Here is a 17,308-nt window from a genome sequence, read left to right as displayed (position 1 = left end):
AATGTGGTGCTTCACATCCCCCACAACAAAGATGAGTTCAACAAACTCCTCAAACCGTTTATACTACACCTGAAGCGATCACCGTTGCAAAAGTTAGCAACGCTAAAGACTTTCTGCGAAACCAACTGAGAAAGAAATTGAAATGAAGAAGACGGTAGAACAAGAAAAGTTCGTAAAAGAAATCCGAGTCCTCGTTGATGAAGAGAGTCAAAGCATCACTGCTCTTGAAACAACCAACATCGAGACGGAGAGAATGGTTCAAAAACTAATGGACGTCGCTGCTAAAATCAACGAGGCAGGTAGCTACAAAAGAAAAAAAGAGAAGGACACAGGAGAAAAGGGGTGGAAAACTGTGGACTTATAAACAAACAAAAAGGTCACGGACGATAACGAATCTTTATAATTTCCCTCGCCGAAAGAACGTTTACCGACATTTTATACTAATTTTTCCTTAACAACATGGCACTTCGAAATCCAACTATGGATGAATTCTACTCTATTTCTCTGACACAGATTGGAGCACGATTCATGAACAACTTGGACTCCACAATACTTTGGTGCAGAGAGTATGGTTTAATGGCAGTCTCTACGATTTGTAACGTATGTGGCGTACCTTGCGCACAGCAAAGTTATATGCGAGCAGTGGATAAAGTAGTGTGGAGATGCCCCATTAAATGTTGCCGCAGAACTTTATGTATCAGAAAAGGTTATATCAATAACTTATATGTGGTGTAGGAGCGCTGGCACAAGCCGAGGCATGTCTTTAGAAGATGTCAAACACGAATTGAGAATAGGCAGCGATCATTCGGTTGTTGACTGGAATCAATTTTGTCGAGACATTTGTGTGTCATATTTTATAAATAATCCAGAACGAATTGGTGGACCAGGTTGTGTTGTGGAAATAGATGAATCTTTGTTTTCTAGGAGGAATTACGAAGTTGGTCGCTTAGTTCCACAACAATGGATATTTGAAGGGTATGAGCAAGAAACAAAGAAAGGTTTATTTGTTCCAGTTGCGAATCGTGACGCCGCTACATTGCTTCCTGTAATACAACAATGGATTCGTCCTGGTTCAATTGTGTGGAGTGACATGTGGGCTGCTTACAATAACTTACCAGCCTTAGCATATCAACATGAAACAGTCAACCATAGACTTCATTACGTTGATCCTCACACAGGAATTACTACGAACCATGTGGAAGCAATGTGGTATCGAGCCAAACCAATATTAAAAGCTTTGATGGGGCCTACTAATCGTGAAATGAATCCGGATTACTTATCAGAGTTTATGTGGGCACAACGATTTAATGAACATTACTTCTTTCACTTTTGGACCCAAATTCCAGCAATTTATCCGGTGTGAATTCAAATGCAAAAATGCAAAGTGAACTTATTCTAAAAATGTTTAATTTATATACATGAAACAATATATATGATAAAAAATGACTATTTTATTGTGTTCTTGTAGCATACGTTTTTTTGATCATTAGCTACGCCTGAGCAAGCTCGAGTGAAATTTAAAAAAACTACGCAATATTTTAGATAAGTACTTTTACGATGAAAACCATCCATTCGCTTTAGCTACCATGATATGGTTTTTAAAATGGCGAATATTAGTGTTTTTAGTGGGATTTTTTAAAACTTTGACTTCGAATTAGAGCACTTTCCGTTGATTTGATTGTCTACGTTTTTATATTTTTCTGAGTCAGCATGAAATGCTCTATCATGAACAATTATAAAAAAAAGGGGGGGTGCGAAAGTGCAGAAGCGGCTTATTTATTTACTAAAAACTAAGACAACATTATGCTAATAATGCAATGGAAATCTTAATTTGATTTTCAGTGTTTATTATTTTTTTTTTTATTATAATTATGGAATCATAGTTTCTTTTTTTTTTTTTTTTTTTTTTCTTTAAGATTTATAATTGATGCATTTATACGATTTGTATAATAAGAACATAATTGCGTTTTATTATATATTTTTGTCAGTTAAATTGATATAAACATAAGCAATCAGTTAAATTTTCTCTTAACTCCCTCTATTTTATGCCTTATAATTTGTTGTACGTAACTTAGGGGATTTTTTTAAGGAGGGGGGGGTGAATATTGTAGTTTTGCGCATTTGTCAAATATCGAGTTACATAAATTTTTTTAAGGTGTTTAACTAATTCATTAGCTTAGTTGGCATTTGCAACACTTTTGAGAAAAGGAAAAATTCTTATATATATTAAATTCTAATATATATTAAAAAGAAAAAAGTCTTACAAATGTAAATCGTTGATTTACATTGTTATTATGGTAACAAGTATTTATCAAAAACTTCATTGCTCCAAATAAAAATAACTCTATTCCCTTAACTACCATTAAGGCAAAAACGGGGAAGGGAGGTCCTTTAATAAGATCCAAATATTTAAGATATTTAAATATCGAGTAACAGAAGGAATTTTCAGTCAATGGTTGCAAATTACCGTTTACTAAAATCTATTGAAACAAAGAGAGCATATGTAAAAAATGATCAGATAAGTGCTACATATATTGGTCAAATGTTATTTTTAATAAATTTATTTAATTGGGCGCATTTAACGTTTTAAAGACAATTTCCTTTTTAAAAGAAGTATGTATCAAGGGGATATCAAAAAATTAATAACTCATGTATAATTTACGTTCGCTATAATTAAAGTTTATTTTATAAAAAATATGAAAAGAATTAAGCTTTGCTTTTTCGTCATTTTAAAGCATGATGAAGTGATATTATTTTGAGCCAGTTACTAAACATGTATTATATTGAACTTAGTAATGTCGAGGAAAATGGTTCTGCCTTACACTGATATGACACTTAACTCATTTGTAAATTACTCAAATAATGTTGGATAATTGGTAAATTATTAAACCGCCACATACATATTATTTAAATTTTACAGATAGTTTAATTTTTTCAATTTGAAGTCGTTTTTCTAAAAGGGTATAGTTAAGGTTTCGCAACTTTAAATTGTGGAAATCTGCCACTATAAATAAAGAAACGGACCGACCATAACCCGTACTACGGGTTCGTTTTAGCTAGTGTTAAATTTTTGGTAAATTATTTTACCTCCGCAGAATTTTTATTTGATTTACGAAGATGGTTTAGTCTTTTCAATTTAAAGGGGCTTATATAAGAGGGTATTAGTTAAGGTTTCGCAACTTTGAATTGTGGAAAACAGCCATTATGATTTAAGTAACAGACCGACCATAACCCGTATTTCGGGTTGCTCTTTGCTAGTGTAACACAACGTAACATCAGTTTTATATATTTAACTGGGTCTTGATCACAGATAGGAAAAATACTTTGAATATAAAATGTTTTCCGACAATGTAGTTGTGTAATTTGTGCTCTCGACGGTTTGTTATATTAAGCTTTACATAAAAAAAGTGCAATAGTTTTGCTATTAATGCTTGAATAATTAAAATTTGTGCTGTAATCCATCACACCATTAGCAATACATTGTTATTGAAATTTCCAGTAAATATCACTTGGCATTCGATCTCTGTCACTTTTGTCAATTTAGATAATGTGTGACACATTGTGAAAAGCGAAGTGTGTCAAAATATCTGATGACAGCTTCCGGTATTAAGTCTTGGTGAAATGAGGTTTTGGAGGTTATCTAGTGAAGTAAGCCAACTGTCAAATGCTTTCTCTCCCATGGTATAGAGTAGAAATTTCTTTCGTGTTATATTTTTCGGGCTTAACATTCGGGCTGACAATCGTTTCGTTTTTCTTTGATGCTGCAACACGGCTATCTAAAACACAGGCCTATTAATCGTGCAAACCGTAAAAATAACTGGAGGCCGATTAGTAAAAATTTAATTTAGGCTTTATTTTGATTTATAAAATTATTTTAACAAATTACAATTGTTATCTAATTTGTCAACTAAAGGCATACTTATTTTATATTTATTGAAGAAAAAATATTACCAAATTTCAATGAAACATAATTTATTCAAAAGAGTTTTATATAAGTCAAACAACAAAAACAACACAAGTTTTAATTTAATCACTCAGTTTTAAAATTTTTTGAGCTGGCTCCTTGTAAGAGCGTGGAGTGTTTAGCTTTGAATAATTATTTTAAAAAATATTTGACAAAATTTTACAACTTTTCATACACTTATTATTCTTAAAATAACCACAAAAAAAAATTGTTGATTGATTGAAAGTAGTATGATAAGGAATGCAAACAAACTGGCAAAGTCATATCCAGTGCATTAAAAAGTATATAACAAAAGAAAGTAAATTGACTTAAAATGTCAGTTGGCTTTGTTAAACCACCTCTATCTAAGTCTAAGAGATAAGCACCATACTCATTACAATATGAATATGTATCAGTGTCAAGATCTTCATAACCAATCTTAAATTGAAGGTAGCCAGCAATGTATACTAAAGCCATTTTAACAGAGTCAGTTAAACTAGACTCTAATATATTCAAAGAATCAAATATTTCACTTTCCTTTTGTGTTAGTTGCCTCTGACAGTTCATGCAAGTATGACCAACATGAAGATCACGAAAGTCTGAATCATATTGTAAAAGTAGTTTTGAGTGCTCAATTTTAGTTTTTTCTAAAACTTGTTGAACCGAAATAAAATAAGCACCACCAGCACCTTGACGTAACTTACTAAATGCCTTTTCAATATGGTCAGATGTAAAGTCACCAAGTTTTACAAATTCGTGTGATGTACTTAACAAATACTTTGCTAACTCAACTAGTCCTTTTAAGATATGGACTATCGCTTTAGATGTTTCAACAGTCAATGTTTTAATTCTATTTTTTCCATTATGGCAATCCATATCTTCACAGATTTGTGATAATGAAAGTATCTGTTGCAAACGAAGATCATCAGTCGAATTTATGACAGAGCGCAATGGGTCTCTTAACCTTTTATCATCACCCAGTTTGTGAACATTAATAATTTTCCATGCGTTTATAAACATTTTTAGAAATACAACAGTTCCTTTAACATTGGTTTGGTCTATTTTAGGATGTGTTGATAAGGCAGAAAGAATTTCATCACAAAAAACTCTCAAACACAAAGAAACATTTTGTCGCTCAACAGGTTTTGGAAATTTAGAAGCTGTATTTAAACGTGAAAGAGTCACAAGTGTCTTACTTTCTAAGTTGTAAAGGTTCTTAAGATCACTCCACCTTGCAATTAAATTATCATCATCATCATCCTTAAATTGAATTTCTTGTGTTTTTTCAGTAATCCAATTATTTCTTATGTTTTTCCATATATGAACATAATTGTAAAGTAAAAAAATGTTATTTTTAGTCAGCCATGGTTTCTCTTCTAAAGTTTCAAAGAGAGAGAAAAACTTTACATTGACTTTATTATTGTCACATATAATCGCACCACAACTTCCATTTGCATTTGAAACTGATCCAAGTATAGAATCAACTACTTCATACTGAAAATCTGAATCAAGACAACATACTGGAATCATGCATACTATAAAAGTGGGTTCACCAAAAAGACATTTAATCATAACAGCTAATATTGTCTTTGCTGATTTGTCTGGTTGATTAACAGATTTCCCAAAAAGTTCTCCACCGTGATAAGTTAATGAAGCTTTAACATATACTTCATCAACTATTAAAATGCACTGTCGTTTTTGGTTAGTAAGTTTGCAAAAAACATGCAAAATAAATTCATCGTTGTTTAATTTTGAAGCTTTTGATGTGAATTTTTTTAGAGTAGAAACACTGGGAAGCTGATAATCATTTTGAATTCGCTTGTAAAGTGCTCTTGAAACAGAAAAATATTCAAAACCTCGAACAATAGTGTTTGAAGAATACAGTGTATCTCCAATACTTAAGACTTTTATAGAAGATAAACTTTCTACAATAACTTGTTTTTTTATCTATAACTCAATATTAGTCAAATATCTTATAGCTTCAGCCAAATTCGACCATTTGTCTAAAATAGTTACATGATTTTTTGACAAACTTGTTACATAGCATAAGCATCCACAATGATACGTCTCATATTTTAATTTAGAAGAAAGATTTAGTATGAACCTATAAAAAATCAAATAAGAAAATCAGTAACAATTAATTAAATTTTTTTTTTATAAATTTATAATAATTTAAAGAAAGCTTATCTTACTTTGGTAAACCACAGTAAAATTCAGTTGATTGAAAACAAATTTTTTCATCACATTTGTAGACAACTATACACTTTAATAAATCTTTTGGGAATTTTTTTTTGGTAATGAATAATCGCATCATTGAAATTCAAAGAGTCCATCGCTTTAAAAGTTTCAAGTTGATCAGTTTGTACACTTCTTGCACCAGAAGTTGATAAAGTTGTAATTCTTGACTTTGGAGGTGCAGTTGGTACAAGGCTGGACTTAACACAATTAAAAATAGAAGGAGGAGAAGAGGGTCTTTCTTTACCATAAACATTTATTTTTTTGAAATTTATAGGCCAATGTTCAGAACATGCAACAGTGTATTTGCTATCAGGAATGTTGCTTCTTGGAATAGCAGATAGCCACTTTCTACGATCTTCTGGATCTTTTGGTAATCTGTAAACAGCACACTTTTTTTTATCTGTTAAATAATTAGTAGAGCGATTCGCAACACAACACTTTAAAGGCATAATAAGTCTTAATAAATATTTTTTCTTCTTCCAATTTTAAGCAACTATATTTAACCTTCGGCAAAGATTTGTGAGTTAATCGGCCTCCAGTTATTTTTACGGTTTGCACGATTAATAGGCCTGTGTTTTAGATAGCCGTGTACTGCAATTTCTAAAGAGAAAAAAAAAAGGTAGTATTTAATACGCAATTTGATATATTAAAAGATAACAAGTGGATATTTTAATTTAGTTTTATTCACAAAAGATTGTTTAGGGCGCTATTGCAGTTTCTCCCCTCCCCCCCCCCCCTCCCTTTTTTTTTTTTATGATTGATTATGATAGAGAATCTTATGCTAATTCAGAAAAATATAAATTTATGGACCTGAAAATTAAAGGAAAGTACTCTAATTTGAAGTCAAAGTTGTAAAAAATCCCACTAAATACCCTAATATTCGCCATTTTTTAAAAATCTTTTTCAAAACGCTTTCAGTTTCAACGAAAATTAATTACCGTTATATTACGCAATTAACAGACCTGGTTTCCATTAGCCATTGCATTTTTTATTTTAAAGTATTAAGGTGGTACATCCCCATTAATTTTGAAATTTTTTAGAAAAAATCAATTTTTTGAAAATTGGTTTTTTAAATTCAAAATTTTTCATAGAACAATATTATTAATTTTTTTTTTAATAAATAAATAAGGAAGTGTGTACAATTATGTGTTTTGTGGCCATAGTAAATTGAGAAGTCCGTAGCAACGCCATAGCAACGCATTTTAAAACAAAAAATGTAGACTTGCTCAAGCTTATAAACATCAATAACTCTTTTTTACTGCAGCTTGTTTATTTTGTGCCAGGTTTCTGTTGATGGTACCTGGCAAAACAGAGGCCATCAATCTTTAAATGGTATTGTCACTGCAATATCAAGAGAGAATGGAAAATGTCTTAATTCAATTTTGTTAACTAAGTTCTGCAAAGCTTGTAGTTATTGGAACAAAAAAAAGTCAACACCAAGTTATCAAAATTGGAAAATAAATCATGTTTGTGAAGCTAACCACAATAAATCATCAGGATCCATGGAAGCTTCTGGTGCTGTTTCCATTTTTCAACGGTTAATTGAAATGCATAGTTTGAGATATGAAGGATATATTGGAGACGGTGGCAGCTCAGCATATAATGATGTTGTTGCAAGTAATCCATATCCAGGTTTTGAAATAAACAGACTTCATTGTGTTGGACATTACCAAAAGAGACTTGGAAATCGTGCGCGTAACCTTAGAGTGACACTTAAAGGTCAGTCTCTTTCAGATGGAAAAAAAATAGATGGAAAAGGTCGACTGACAGATAAAGCCATAAATACGCTTCAAAATTATTTTGGTATGGCTATCCGTCAAAATGTGAATAACCTATATGCAATGAAAAAAGGTGCTTGGACTGTTTTATTTCACAACAGTGACATAAGTGAAGAGTCAGAGAGACACAAATTTTGCCCACGAACTAGAACTAGTTGGTGTTTGTGGCAGAGTAATAAAGTAACAGGTGAAACAACATACAAAACTAAATTAAGCTTACCATTAGCAATTAAAGCAGTACTTATGCCTATATTTACAGATTTGACAAATGAAACATTATTATCAAAATGTTTGCACGGACAAACTCAAAATAACAATGAAAGTCTGAATGCCTTAATATGGAAGAGATGTCCTAAAGATTTTTTTATTGGGAAAAAAGTTCTTATGATTAGTATGAACTCAGCTATTATAGGATTTAATTATTGAAGCACAGCAGTTGAAAAAGTAATTAGTGCTGGAGGTATCGAACCAAGTATATTTATGCAGGAAGGACTTCGTAAATTAGACTGCAACCGAATTAAAAAAATGAATCACAAATCAAGTGCTAAAGGTAAAATAAGGAGAAAACAGCTTAGAGCCATCAAAAAAGGTTACATAGATATTGAAAAAGAACTGGAAAAGGACCCACAATATAATAGTGGAGGTTTTTAATTGGGCTCGTGCTTCTTTTCCTAATATAACGAACTTTTATTTTGTTTTTTGTGTTTTTCTCAAAATGTCATTTTTACCAAATACCTAAATTTTAAAACGCAATATTTTCAGTTTGGGACAATATGCTGACTTGAAATTTTCAGGGTGTTTTGGTTATAAATTGACTTAGGTAATGAACCAAAACTACAAGTAAATATGATGTATAAGTATGTTTAAAATCTTTTTTTCTTGCTTTTTTTGTTAAAAATTTTCTTAAATATATAGAAAATTATTTTTAAAATGTTCTATGCATCTTTAATGCATGATTTTGGTTCATAACCTCTTCGTACCTTTTAGGAACATAGTGTGAAAATTTCAGAGTTAAAAGATATTTAGAACTGGAGATATCTTGTTTTAAATTAAACCCATATTTTGGCAATTCGTATGGAATAAGTGAGGCAAAAGTTGAGCAATCGAGATTTCTTATTTTAAAAAAAAATCAACACACTTGTTTTAACTTGTGTATTGTAGTTTTAATTTTGTATTGATTATTTTAAGGAAATTTTTTAGAATGGGGGTGTACCACCTTAACGAAAGTGTTATAACGAAATGAAATTAATGGAAGATTTCAAATAAAGATTGAACGTAGAATTTGAGAATGTAGACAAATTCATGAATAATTATTGTATTGTACGCTGGTTTTTTTTATTAAGAAAATGGTTACAGTATTACATTTTATAAATTTTACATGTGATAAAACAATTATAAACTAAATTTCAAAACTTCTTCTTTTAGGAAACAAAACTGCTGAATTCTTTTTTAAAATTTATTACGAAAGTACATGACTTGCATTATAGTTTATTCTCTAATAAATCAAAAAACGGCTATTTTCATAGCCACAAAGAATTGTACAAGATAAACATACTTTCACAACTTTTTTAACGTAAAAACCATGCTATTAATGTTTTGCTTTTGTAAGCTAAAAGGTGATTAACTTATTATTCTCAAAATGACGAATATTAGGGTTTTTAGTGGGATTTTTTACAACTTTGACTTCTAATTAGAGCACTTTCCGTTGATTTTCAGGTCCATGTTTTAATATTTTCCTGAATCAGCATAAAATTCTCTATCAAATCAATCATAAAAAAAGAGGGGGGAGAAACTGCAGTAGCGCCATTGTTTGGGAAAAGTGCCCAAGAAGTTGACCCAAAAGCGTCCCCTACTGTGGCGCAAAATGAAGTATTTGCACATTAGGCGATATTTATACACTGTGGCGTTACTCAATCTTTTCTCCCCCCCCCCCCCTTTTTTTTTTATTAAGTAATTAATTTTCGTTAAAATTGAAAGCGTTTTGAAAAAGATTTTTAAAAAATGGCGAATATTAGGGTTTTTAGTGGGATTTTTAACAACTTTGACTTCGAATTAGAGCACTTTCCGTTGATTTTCAGGTCCATGTTTTTATATTTTTCTGAATCAGCATAAAATTCTCTATCATAATCAATCATAAAAAAGGGAAGGGGGGGAGAAAGTCGAGTAGCGCCTAAATTTCAAGCAAGGCCGTCAAGACATATTCAGCTCGGTTGGCAGACGATCCCATGGCTCAGAATCAGGTCAAGTTTTTCGTTTGCCGTCGAATTGTTACGGAAAAAATTAAATAAAACTAGACACGAGGTAGATTAAAGTAAATATCACGAGGTAGATTAAAGTAAATATTAGCATGGATCTATTTTTAAATAATTGTGATAATAATTTCCATTTGAACAGTTCTGAGGAAAGCTCTGACGAAAGCTACGAGGAAAGTGTAACTTCAAAAGGTTATTTATTTTAGACAGATTAATTTATTAAAGATCTAGATTATAGTTGTTGATCGTAATAGCTCATTTTTTTATGTTGCATCAAGTTTAATCAATAAAGCTTTTAAGCTAAAAAAGAAATTAGCCAAATTTTACTTTGCATTTCTTTTAGATTTTTTGTTTTTGAAACTATTTTATTATTTTAGAAATCGTTAAATACAATGCAAATGTCCCAGAAATTAATTTTATGCCAGTCTACTGGCAAAAAATCAATTTCTGGGACATTTGCAAATCATTATCAATGCGATCTACTAAGTAACTCGCATTGGCAATGGTTTGTTTTTATGTTAACAATTAAGCATAGACAAGAAATAATTTCATTAGTTTGGAATTTATCATTTGTTTTAGGAGAAAAAAATAAACTTATTTATCGTTTTAAGTCACACGAAGAGGCATTGGAATGTATTAAAAAATACGAACTAGCAACAACAACGCAATTTGTAGTGTATTATGCTAATAAGAATTTTGGTCAAACAAGTAAGATAGAACTCAGGTGTTCTTACTTTCAAGTTATTTTCAGGATTTTAAATTATTTAATTTGTACTCAGTTACTGAATGTTTTTATTTTTTAGATACAATTACAGAGAGTCATATATGTATTATGGGAAGATCTTTCTGTTTCTTATTCAGGAACTCTTTATATAGTTGTTTCTTCTAAGGTGTTAGAGTGTCACCATGGGTTTGACAGAAATATTTCAAAAAAGAATAATTACGAAAAAAATATGTGACGTAAGTTGATCTATTTTTTTGTTTTCTATAAATTTATAATTTTTTTTTTTGCTATAAATATAATCTCATAATATTACAAAAACATAATATTTTTTTATTTATATAAATTAGTTATTCATAAAATATGTAAAAGATAATTTTATAGGTTTTTTAAACATTTTTAGATAATTTCATTTGTTAACTTGTTAACTCAACTAATTTTAGAAGGGTGATCATTGCTTTCAAAAAATATATATAATTCTACAAGATAGTAAAAAGTTTAAGTGCCGAGCTAAAATAACTATGAGAGAAATAATTCACTTTCCTGAATTTAAGTTATATAAATAAATTAACTATTTTAACCCTTGAAAGGAAAGCAAAAAGTTTCAAGTCTTTTATTGTTACATTTAGATATCACAAAAAACTGTATTGCGAAAAAATAATGCCTCAAAACTTTTAAGACAAAAATTAAAAACTTCAACCTTAAATGAATTACAATATAGTCGAACGATTGTAGTTGTCATTGACGATTTGTGCTCTCATGATAAACATACAGTTGGGCAGATATATATTGAATCTAAACTGAAAAATATTAACAGAAAAAAAAAATCAAAATAATAGTCGTATATGTTGTATATCCTTTTTATTTTTTGCTAAACATTTTTAGGCTGAAATAATTTCTCAAACAATTGATCCGCAAAATTCTCAAAAAATAGAAGAGTATGTCAAGGAAGGAATATATAACATAAGAGAAATGAAACGCCTTCTTAGACTTGCTATCATAGATATTTTTGATAGTGAAAACCTTCCTCCTCCAAATAATAGGAGATTTTATCCATGTGCTAGAACTATAAGATCGCATATTGTTAAAATGAGACAAAAGTTAAGGTAAAATTTTTTTTCAGATGTCTCTAAGCAACCATTATAACTCATTATACCTCATTATCTATAATATAATTCCTACAAAAATGCTTGATGTTTAACGTTTAACGTCGTTTCTTCATTAGTTACTAGGCTTTGAAAGAGCGCGATTTTCGGTTGCACGCGGCCATTGGAGAAGGATCTCTTAAGCGAGTTGAAGCTTTTTTCCTTTTGGAATTTAATAATTAGTTTAGATATATTACATAAAGAATCATATTAAGAGAAATGATAATCGTTAAGATCATATTATAATTGAAGTAAGTATATAAAATAGTTATATATACATTTTTATTAGCTAAAGTAGAAAGGATTAAAGTTTTTATCAGAAAAAGTAGAAAGGATTTTAATTTTTTAAATCGTTTATGTTTTGTTTGTTTTAGTTTTTCTTTTTGCAGTTTTATTTTTATTATCTTATTTTTTAGAAGGAAAATAGGGGTATGGATGTTATTTATAGTTATACTAATGATATTTCCATAAAATGGTAATTACTGCATTGAAATTTCTGTGATGCTATTAATTATTTTTGTTTTTAGAAAATTTAGAAAAATAAATTAAACTTTTGTGCCAACACTGACATGGCATGCTACATGTTATTGAATGTAAAGGTTAAATTTTATTATGAGGATTACAGTTCTTATGAAAAAAAAAAAAAAAAAGAAGGTAAAGAGTATTGTTTGTAAATATGTATTTTGAATCTTTTTAAATTTTCTGGCGTCGTTTTTAAAGTTTGTGTTTGCACGCGTTTATTGTTTGCATATATGCTTTTTTGATATGTATGTGTATGTGGTAATAAGTGCGTTATAGTTAATTTATCAATATGTTTTTACAATAATGTAAAGTAGTACAATAATGTAAAGTGTTTTTATTGTTTGCGTATGTGTTAATATGTGTTATATAATTGTTTTAAAAATGTGTTTAAATATGTATATAAGGTATATATTTAACCTTATGTACATATTTAAACACATTCATTGTGTTTATAGTTGGTACATATGTTTATATGATGTTGTTTCCGTGTTTTCAAAGTGCTGTGACTTGGTAAACATGTAGAGCAAGTTTTGTCAACTTTGCCAGCCAAGTGATGTACTTTAAACAGAGGGTTACACGATAGTGTTTAGTGTCAAAGGGTTACTGCTTTAGGTCTAGCTGTTTTCAAGCCTTTATTGTTAAAGATTATACTAAAAGTACATAAAAATGTATTTTGATAAAATTTTTTTAATGTTATTACTTATGTTTTGTTATATATGAATGTTATCTTAATTAAGTTATATTATATACATATTATATTAACATATGGTGTGTGCTATTGTTGTGTGTTGTTGCTGTGATGTTTTTTTGTTACCTTTTGAGTTAATAGACATTTGGCTTATCTTCATGTCGGTGTCTATTGTTAAAAATGGTAAATAGGTAACTTTATTAAAAATCACTGCTTTTAATCATTCACTAAAACCCAATAAAACTATTTTGCTATATATACAATTTGTTTTATCACAATTTGATTTTTTGTCTTTAGTGCTGTTTACTACATGTTTTTTGCTATAAATATATTGGAATCATGATATTCCAGCATAAATTATTTTGTAAAAGCTAACATCAAATAATAATATTTTACAACTACTACTCTGGTAAATCACAACAGCTTTTCTCGGTAAGGTACATTGATTTTCAATTTTTGTATGTAATGTTTTTCTTATTTATTTACTTATTACTTATTATTCGTTACATTTTTTATTATCAGATGATGATGTATTTATGTGGTATAGAAGAACAAAGTATTGTAAAGTTTTGTGAATTTTTTAAAAACGTTTACTTATAATTTTTTTTGAAGAAATAATATTTAAGTTTGCAAAAAAGGGTTTAAAGCGTTTTTTTTTTTTAATTTTTCTTTGTTAGCAGTATGTTTGTTATTAGAATTGTGTGTTTTTGATAATTTTTTTTAATATCATTTTTGCGAAGCCAATTTTTGTTCAAACATCTTCTAGCTGATATATATATATATATATATATATATATATATATATATATATATATATATATATATATATATATATATAGGGTCATTCCATGCCAAGTGGTGCAAATTTTAATAAGGTCCCTCATGGACCATCTCAGATTTTATTGAAATTTTTTGATTTTGTACATATATATGTTAAAAGCATGTTTTGAAAATTTTAGATCAATATCTAATATGGTTCTTGAGAAAACGCTATTTAAGTAGTGGGCTATTTTGCATAAAATTTCACTCTACAAGAAAAAAGGGTTTTTTCATCATTTTTAACAGCCAATAACTTTTGAACAAGTTAGTTTTATACTTCAATTATTATAAGATAGCAAGTGTGCTGTGGATACTTTGAAAAAAGAAAAAAATATTATTTCTGGCATCTTAACTTTTTCCATAATGGCGGGCTAAAGTTAATTTTTTTGTTTTAAGAATAAGTTTTTTTGTGATTTTAAAGACCTTAATCTTAAAAACTAGTTACAAAGTTAATACAAATCAAATTGCCTGCTGATCTACATGTGGTGCGTAAACATTTTTAAAAAAATCAGTTGATTAAAGAGCTGCATTCAAAAGTTATAGGTCTCCAAAATGAGTCAGATCGATATTTTCGTAAAATTGATCTGTGATGCAAAGCATCTGTTACCTAAGATGGCACTTTTTTTTTTTATAAAATATTTTATACGCATTAATTAAAGACTGTTAATTAATAAAAACCAAAAAAATTAATGGGCGCTTATTTATAACCCCCAAAAGGTAGTCTCTAAAAGTCAGGTAAATTTTCCATAAAAAGTTATTACTTTTTAAAAGTTTAGTTATTGTTTCATTTAATTCTATATTACTAGTATGTCAATCTAAAAAGTACTAATAAAACCAAATAAATTGTTGTATTTTAGAACTAATTAATAATAAGTAATATGCCTGAGCTTTCTACTTGCTGTATTGGCAAAGCATTAAATGAACAGTGCTATCTATCTAATAAAAGTAAACTCTACCAAGAACTGTCTAAACTAAACCAAGAGCTTATTTCTTTGAGAAGCAAAATAAATCCCATAGATTTTATTTGTAGCTATCACGAGAAAGTTTACTTGTCGAGGTATGAGAATGAACATCGCAGGTATTGTTGTAATCCGTTGAACAAGCACGCAAAAAATGTGAAAAGTAAGTTTCAATATTTAATATCTTAATTTAATAAAAATACCTTAATAACACTAAATAAATATTAAAAAAAATATTTAATAATTATTTCCGTTATTTTTTAGATTCTCTTAGAGTTATCAGTCTTTCATATGCCAAAGATTTTGGTTTAATACCTGGTCAAAAAATTTGCACTAGTTGCAGAAAAGTTCTGAATTGCAAACATAATACAAAAGAAAATGAACTCCAAGAAAAAGAAATTTATGTTGACAACCATACATTAAAAGAAGATCTTAATTCAAGTATTGCAAGTTTTGGATGCTCACCTCTAAAACTTGTTTCAAAAAAAGATAGAGTTGCATATGGAAAGCGTAAAATTGATAGCATAAGAGCTCATACACAAAAGGCTGTTGCCAATGTGCTAGGTATAGAAACAGCTGCACTTTGTGAAATTGAATCACCCTCAAAAAAATGTTTGAAAAAAACAAACACAGATTTAGACAATATTATGACTAAAATTAAGTCAAAATTTGAAAAAACATTGTCAAATTCTGAAAAAATCACACTTCTTACACTCACTCCAGACAGTTGGTCAATAGAGAAAACTCAGAAGTTTTTTTTTACTTCAAAAAGATCTGTAGTACAAGCTAGAAAATTAAGAAAAAAAAGTGGAATACTATCAAAACCTTCTCCAAAATCGGGTAGAAAACTAAGCGAAGATGTAATTACAGAGGTTGTTCATTTCTACGAATGCGATGAATATTCAAGGGTTTGTCCAGGAAAAAAAGAGTTTGTTTCAGTTAAAGTAGATAGTAAAAAGCAACATATCCAAAAGCGGCTTCTACTAGTCAATATGAAAGAGCTACATATTGAGTTTAAAAAGAAATATAATTATCTTAAAGTTGGATTTTCAAAATTTTGTGAGCTAAGGCCCAAGTGGTGCATTCCTGTGGGTGGTGCTTCTGGTCTGCATGCAGTTTGTGTTTGCCAGTACCATCAAAATGTAAAGCTCCTTGTACAGAAAATTCCTGGAATTTCTGATTACAAAATCTTATTAAAATTAATGGTTTGTAGCATTGAAAATAGAGATTGTATGCTGCATAGCTGCGATAAATGTCCTGCTAAAAAGGTTTTGTTAGACTACATTGACACTTTGTTTACAGAAAAAGAAATCAGTGAAGTTAACTTTTATCAATGGCAAAAATCAAATTACCAATGTACTTTAGTACCAGCAACTCTACCTTTAGATGAATTTATTGAAAAGGTTTATGAACAGTTAGATAGTTTACGAGTGCATCATTTTATATCAAAAAGTCAAGCCACTTACTACCAACATTTGAAAACTAATTTAAAAGAAAATCAAGCTTTGGTTCTTCTTGACTTTGCAGAAAACTATAGTTTTCTAATTCAGGATGCAGTGCAAGGTTTTCACTGGAATAACAGCCAAGCAACTGTGCACCCCTTTGTTGCGTATTTTATAAAAGATGGAAAACTTGATAGTCAAAGTTATTGTGTTATATCAGATCATCTGAAACATGGAACAGATGCTGTTCATTGCTTTATCGGTATTGTTATTGATAAACTTAAACAATTACAAACATTTGAACACATTATCTATTTTAGTGATGGAGCTGCATCACAATATCAAAATTACAAAAATCTTATCAACTTATGCTACCATAAACACGATTTTGACATGACTGCAGAGTGGCACTTTTTTGCAACATCCCATGGTAAAAGCCCTTGTGATGGTGTTGGTGGAACAGTGAAACGTCTTGTTGCACGAGCCAGTCTACAATCACTAAACGATCCTATTGACACACCAAGCAAAATGTACAGCTGGTGTGTTCAACACGTCAAAGGAATATCTTTTTTTTTTGTTGACAAAGTTTCAATAGAAACACATACTACAAACTTCAATTTGGAAGAGAGATATCGTTCTTGACAATACCTGGGACACGAAACCACCACAATTTTATCCCAATGTCACTTACCTCAATAAAAATAAGAAGAGTCCCATTTGATATTATTTGCACTAATATGGATTTTTCTACTTGCAGAATTTAGAATTCAGAAGATTTTATAGTATTGACTTAAAAGAAAT

The 17,308-nt window shown here is 29.6% G+C and overlaps 4 pseudogenes across 1 annotated transcript; 3 read left to right on the top strand and 1 right to left on the bottom strand.

Annotated features, from left to right (window-relative positions):
- Positions 1-3,968: 3,968 nt before the first annotated feature.
- On the bottom strand, positions 3,969-5,375 carry LOC149876639 (uncharacterized; annotated as a pseudogene).
- Positions 5,376-7,683: 2,308 nt separating this feature from the next.
- On the top strand, positions 7,684-8,746 carry LOC149876638 (uncharacterized; annotated as a pseudogene).
- A 1,560-nt stretch (positions 8,747-10,306) lies between these two features.
- On the top strand, positions 10,307-12,042 carry LOC149876637 (uncharacterized; annotated as a pseudogene).
- A 2,942-nt stretch (positions 12,043-14,984) lies between these two features.
- Positions 14,985-17,102, top strand: LOC149876636 (uncharacterized; annotated as a pseudogene). Its single transcript, XR_016448617.1, has 2 exons — positions 14,985-15,228; positions 15,330-17,102. The product of XR_016448617.1 is annotated as an uncharacterized LOC149876636 (transcript).
- The last annotated feature ends 206 nt before the right edge of the window (positions 17,103-17,308 follow it).

The sequence above is a fragment of the Hydra viridissima genome, unplaced genomic scaffold, assembly GCF_058129835.1.
Source record: "Hydra viridissima isolate aposymbiotic clone 2 unplaced genomic scaffold, HvirCarnegie_v1 scaffold_19, whole genome shotgun sequence".
In the NCBI taxonomy this organism is placed as follows: Eukaryota; Metazoa; Cnidaria; class Hydrozoa; order Anthoathecata; family Hydridae; genus Hydra; species Hydra viridissima.
The sequence above is the reverse complement of the archived record's forward strand: the minus strand, read 5'-3'. Positions and strand labels throughout refer to the sequence as shown.